At 45.6% G+C, this 5,847-nt stretch overlaps 1 long non-coding RNA gene across 1 annotated transcript; it reads left to right on the forward strand.

Annotated features, from left to right (window-relative positions):
- The first annotated feature begins 1,277 nt into the window (after nucleotides 1-1,277).
- Nucleotides 1,278-3,030, forward strand: LOC144163011 (uncharacterized). Its single transcript, XR_013320817.1, has 4 exons — nucleotides 1,278-1,493; nucleotides 2,407-2,536; nucleotides 2,607-2,826; nucleotides 2,893-3,030. It is a non-coding gene; the product is annotated as an uncharacterized LOC144163011 (long non-coding RNA).
- The last annotated feature ends 2,817 nt before the right edge of the window (nucleotides 3,031-5,847 follow it).

Genomic DNA, 5,847 nt, shown 5'->3' on the forward strand with positions numbered 1-5,847 from the left:
AGTGGCTATGAGATGAAGCGTCTAGCTAGTCTACCTTTTGAAGGTCGCAGGTCCTAAACTGTTGTAGAATCATGTATCCTACTACGAAATATTTGGTTTCTACTAGGAAATCTTTTTAAGCGCTGAATATCACGCAATTATGATCCTTGTGGCGCATGCTCACAAGACTTTTCTGTTCATAAAACGTATCGTGGGTGTAAAACAAATTTTAAGCTACAATTTCGCCCACTAGAAAATAAGAACTTCCCGATTTTTGAGTTTTCCTTGCTAATATTTCAGAAGAGGAGATCTACTGTAGTGGTACGTACGTGGTACATGTGTGGGGACACCAAAGATTACCTTTCCTATTCTCGGCGCAATTGTCTGTAATTGTAATGCGCACATGTGCCTAGTAAAAAACGGTTGCCGCCACTACCCGTCGTCCTCGGCACTGTACATTCTGATTATCTTTTGGCGCTGCTAAGTTGTCTTCATTTCGAGAACACACACCGCGATTTCAGGTCGCCCATTTAAGCATTCTGGACTTGCCGTGGTGCAAACTGTTGATAGCAGATGCCGCCGCGCCGACATGCGTCGGAAGGTTCACAGAATTACGCTCGGACGGTGTCTTTTCTTGTGTGGAACGTAGCTTGTTCGAACGAGGCCAGTCGGCTGTGCGATGTCGTCTCACGTACGCTGAAACTGTACGCAGGTACCATCGGCGTACACCAAGCATAACCAAGCGGTCACAGGTCAACATTACTCGAGAGCGGCTATTTTGCTGCGGTCTGGAAAGGCTGGCTGGGTCCCCACGCAATACATAATCACAAGCAACTTTCTCACGTTTTCAGATAGTGCTTCTAACAATATGAACTCCGGTTTATCTACGTTGTCGGACCGAGAAAATCGGAGCTTCGTCACGCTTTCGGATACGCGACTCCATGTGCGCGATACGGCAGGCAGCTGGCAGCAGCAGCAGCATCGCCGGCTGCTCCCGCAAGAACAAAAATTGTTTGTTTAGAAAAGTTTTAGCAGTTCAATGGTGCGTTATTTTGTACTGCAAATAAAAGAAAATGTGTATTTCGGACTACACTACACAAAATAATGACAATTATTAGTGTTATGACGTCATTATGACGTCACGCGTGGCAGCAGCCGTTGCCAGGGGGGCGTGGCTGCTGCCACGCGCGTGGCAGAAGACGCTGCCAAAAAAAAAAAACGAAAAGAAAAGGCTTTCTTCCTTGGCCAGCGTACTACCCTCCTCTCACACGCGCACACGTGCGCGCACCTCGTAGAGCGGTCCCCTCCTGCTCCTCTGCGCTTGGCAGCCGTGGCTGCCGTGCGTTGGGTTAGGGAGAGCGAACGAAAAGAGCGCGCTTTTGCAAAAACGAGCAGCCCTCCTGACAATCAAGCGGAATGGAGAAGGCACCAATACGAAATTTTGTTGTGTGGCCGCATGTTACGGCGAATATTTGTGGGCTGGAAATTAAGTTCATAGCAACCGACCAGTGAAGGTAAGCGCTCGTTTTTTTGAGCTCGCCTCGTTCTTTCGAACGCAGTTTACTTCGTAAAAGAGCGGGAACAAGACTGCCCTCCCGTTTCGAGCTTCTAAGCATATCCTTCTTGCTTTTGTGAATGCGTACGTTTGTAAACGGTGGAACATGTATTCAGCGCTTAAATTGTATGGAACGAATTTAATGCGAAATGAGGTGGGCGCTCAGTAGATTTTTTGTTGTGATGCTGAAATCGAGTGTAGGTTCTGCAAGAACCTTGATACGTACGATTGGCTTTTAATTTACTTCTCGCCACAGCTGCTAACGCACGCGAAAAATAAAACTAATAAGTTTAACTTCGTTGTCATGTTTAATTTCATGCGAGTTTCAGCGGAATGCTGTTCCAGAACACTATTTAGCGTTGCAGTTAAGCCATGTTATCAGCTGCTTATGCTAACCATCTTACGGTGTAAAACAACGCCTTAACGTCTTTGTAGTATTCACAAACTTTCCATGTGAAAAGCATGGTGTTCGTCGGATGCTGATAATTTTAAAGAAAATGGCATACGAAAAAAAAAAAAACAGCTCATTGCAGCTTTAAGCACATTTTTCGAGAGCAAACGGTAAATTTAAATTAGGCAACCAAGGAAATACATGGTTGTAATTTGTGTAATGTTTCCATTCTTGACAATAGATTGTTTTCTAATTTTTGTTCGTTGTGTTTTATGTCTATGGGCACTGAGGCAATTATCGTCTTCTTTCAATTAATATTGCCGACGTGCCACGTCGTCATCAGTTGGTCGGCTTCTCTTGTTAATTGAAAATTCTCTTGCACGCTGTCTGAAGACTTTTCACTTAATTACTCAATGGCCTGTAAAGAAAGCTGTGAGGTATTTTCTACAATTAAGTACTTTTGTCCTTTTCTGTTTTCCAGGAATGCTTGAGAAACCCACTCATGCGATGTGCGTGTCATAAATTTAGTTGACACAGGCATTAGAAAAAGTTAAACAAGCAAGACAAAGTGGAAAGTGGAGAGGCCTGTTTTGCTATATTCCTTCGTAAAGGTAAGATTTTCCCCATTAGCTAAAATTTGCTTCACTTCAGTTTTCTGCACCACTTCTGTTTTGTTTTCAGAAATGCCTTCAGATTTACCAGCACCACAAAACTGACACGAATAAGCTCATCTGGCAGCAAACGTCATCCAAAGTGCAGGTGAGTTTTTGAGCACCCTATGTGTTACAGCAGTGCCCTTTTGTTTGTTTTTCAGGAATGGTTGTAAAATCTCATCTGAACTGCCAGTACAAGAAAATTGATGCGGCCATATTGTATACCAAAATTCCTGGTGTTCTGAGAGGTGAGATATTGTCTATGCTGTAACAACTTTGTAAATTCTAAACTACAGCTTTCGTTCATTTCGCAGAAGTGTCGCAGTTACAACCCTATACTGGGTTCATGGCCGTCAAGTATGTCATCAAATTGACTTGTCAAGACAAACAAGCAAGCCCAGGAGGAGGAAAACGAAGACGTCGTCTGAAACAGCGTACTTGCGAAATTCAAGGCTGTAACAGAATACGTATTCGGCTCGATTGTTCATAGTAAAATAAAACGCACATGTCCTTTCATCTTAAAGAGTGTCAATGATGTTATTTACGCTAGCTGCATGTTCCTTGCTTTAAAATTTCGCTATTTCTTAGTTCGTTATTTTGCCGGACTGCCTTAATTGTGTGTGCACGTTGATCAGTGTAGGGATCAAATGTATGAATATACAGGTCTAAAATGCCGGTTTATACCTTTCAGGAGTTTATGCAGACGAGGTTTGAACTGCTCGCTTATCATGCCGTCAACAATCGCCTCTCTAGGAAAAATTAACTTATATTATTTTCATCTAGTTATTGTTGCATGTATATCTGTAACTGTAAGTTACCTGTACATTGCTGCAATATTATTGCTTCGTAAGAGAAACATTGCTTGAACGTCATATCAACAGTGCGCGGATGTGGCCTTCGTGGTGAAGAAACGTATCTATAAAGTCGCGGTAACGTTGTAGGAAGCATCGCTTGGACATTAAAGCGACGTTTTCTAAATGTTACCCGCACGTTTGAAATATGTAGTTGGAAAGTTACTGCAAAATTGCAGCAATGTTATTGCAACTTCATAAAAACATTGCTTGAACGTTGAAGCAACGTTCCTTGTATGCTAACTGCATGTTAAAAGCGTAGATCTAAAGTGGCTGCAAGATTGTAGCGATGTTATCACAACGTATGAATGGTACAGTGATATGCTTAAATGTGGTATGCACGTTGCAAAAATGTAGGTGAAAAGTTGCTGCAACGTCATCAAAAAACGTCTCATAAACGTTGTTCAAATGTGTCCCGCACGTGGTTGGAAGGTTGCTCCAATAGTGGAGCAACGTTGGCGAACGTCAGAAAAACGTTATCCAAACATTAGACCGACACCCTTCAAACGTTACGCCCATGTTGGAGCAATGCTAATATCATGTTGACGCAATGTTTCTGGGTAACATTGCACGAACGTTAAAAAAAGCGGACATTAGCCACGTTTTGGCAACGTTAAGGGGAAACGTTGCAAAAATGTTCAGGCAACATTCTGTGCTACCAGGGATATGATGTGTGCAGTTAAAATAAGTGACACAGCCTTTATCTCGGCAGCAGTCGCCCTTCCCCAAGGTGGCCCTGCAGTGTACGTTTTGGTTGGTGCTTGCGTGGAATCCAGACTTTAGCTCCCGACAGTACACATTCGGCCATGTGGAATGGTTATCGATTGATTTCAAAGAATGAGTCAGTTTCACACGAACACCAGTATACTCAGCAGGTGACGAGCCTATTGTATACAGTGGGTGTACCCCAGAAGCAACACAGAACAGTATATCTGCTTTACCCCAACAGCGTGCACTCTGACTGCTTGAACACTCCTGACACAAACAAGAGCACACTCAATCAGCCTAGCACACACCCAACCCAGACAAATGAGTAGACTGGGTCACTCACTAATGTTTCAATACACAGCTATTGAAACTACTGTTGTCAGAAGACAGGTTTTGCGTGTACTTATACAACTGCATGGTGTTGCTACATATCCCTGCCTATGAAAAGCACTGCCCGTAGGATTACACCACCAGCGCCCGCACGCAAAACAAACTTCGGCGAAGCGTGCTGTTGAGCACTGTTGCGCAGTGTATGTGCATGACGCTGTCGGCGTAAATAAATGCTGCCGGCTGCTGTCTGCAACAATCTTCGTGGATGTCTAGCTTACTGCAATAAAATTTAAAATCGTGCGCGCGCTTACACGAATTGTCGCGGTCAATGCGGTGAACAGCATCACGGCAGCACATCACATACAACGTCCCACAGCAATGATTTCTTTGGCTCGCTTCACGGTGTATCACGGTCGGAACTTTTAGAAACCAGTGGCACACAACAGTCGCCCGTACACAGCGCATCGGCGCGAGACCCTGGCCGTAGTCGTTGCCGCACCGCGAACTCCCACGGACGCACACAGAACTGACCGCTTGCTGGTTTGTCACTCCTTTGTCCATTTTGGACGATGGCGAGTACAAATGACGCTGTCAACTTCTTCAAACACACACACGCACACCCAAAAACAAGGACAGGCCAGCCGTCACCAACATACACATCGGGGTATGCTTGCTGCCATTATATCGCGGCACTGCGGATTTCAAACTAAGCGCCGTGCAGGTATGCTTCCGCCGGCACAAACAAATGCTTCGTGGATTTATACCTCGATTCAAGCAGTCACAAAATAGTCGCGACGTACTATAAGCCGGTGCGACTATTTTCTTCCGCATCACTTCGCTTGAGCAGCTTGAGCAACGCCGCCATGTTGTTTAGCCTGAAACCTTCTGATAGCCCTGATTGGCCAGTAGGAGGTCGGTAGGAACCAATCAGGGCGTCGGATGATGGCTGGCGAAACGCGTCATCATCGCGGACCGGCGAAAAGTTGAAGTTGGCCAACTTCTAGGCCTTTAAACGGTACCTCCGGCGAGGTCGTTCCGTCCCGTCCATAATCATTCCGGCGGCCGGAACGCGGTGCCTTCCGGCCGAAAATCGCTTTCCGCCAGAAGTTGGCAAACTTCAACTTTTCGCCGGTCCGCGATGATGAGCGGCCCACTGGTTCAGCATATCAGTCTACGCTATCCACCTCTTTCACAACCCCACTGCGCATGCGCAATCCCCTAGCGGCCAAGTCCCTAAGCAGTCCAGTAGGGGCAGCAGACGACATTCCCCACAGCTCCCGCACAAGCGGGAAGGGGTCGTGGTTGTATTTACATCGTTTGATTTTTTGTGTGTGCTCGTTGTGCGCCCACAACTTGTGCTGCGTTCCGCTGTAACTCGGA

This window comes from Haemaphysalis longicornis, unplaced genomic scaffold (assembly GCF_048455015.1).
Source record: "Haemaphysalis longicornis isolate Haplotype H1 unplaced genomic scaffold, Haemaphysalis longicornis Haplotype H1 scaffold_1, whole genome shotgun sequence".
NCBI classification, from domain to species: domain Eukaryota; kingdom Metazoa; phylum Arthropoda; class Arachnida; order Ixodida; family Ixodidae; genus Haemaphysalis; species Haemaphysalis longicornis.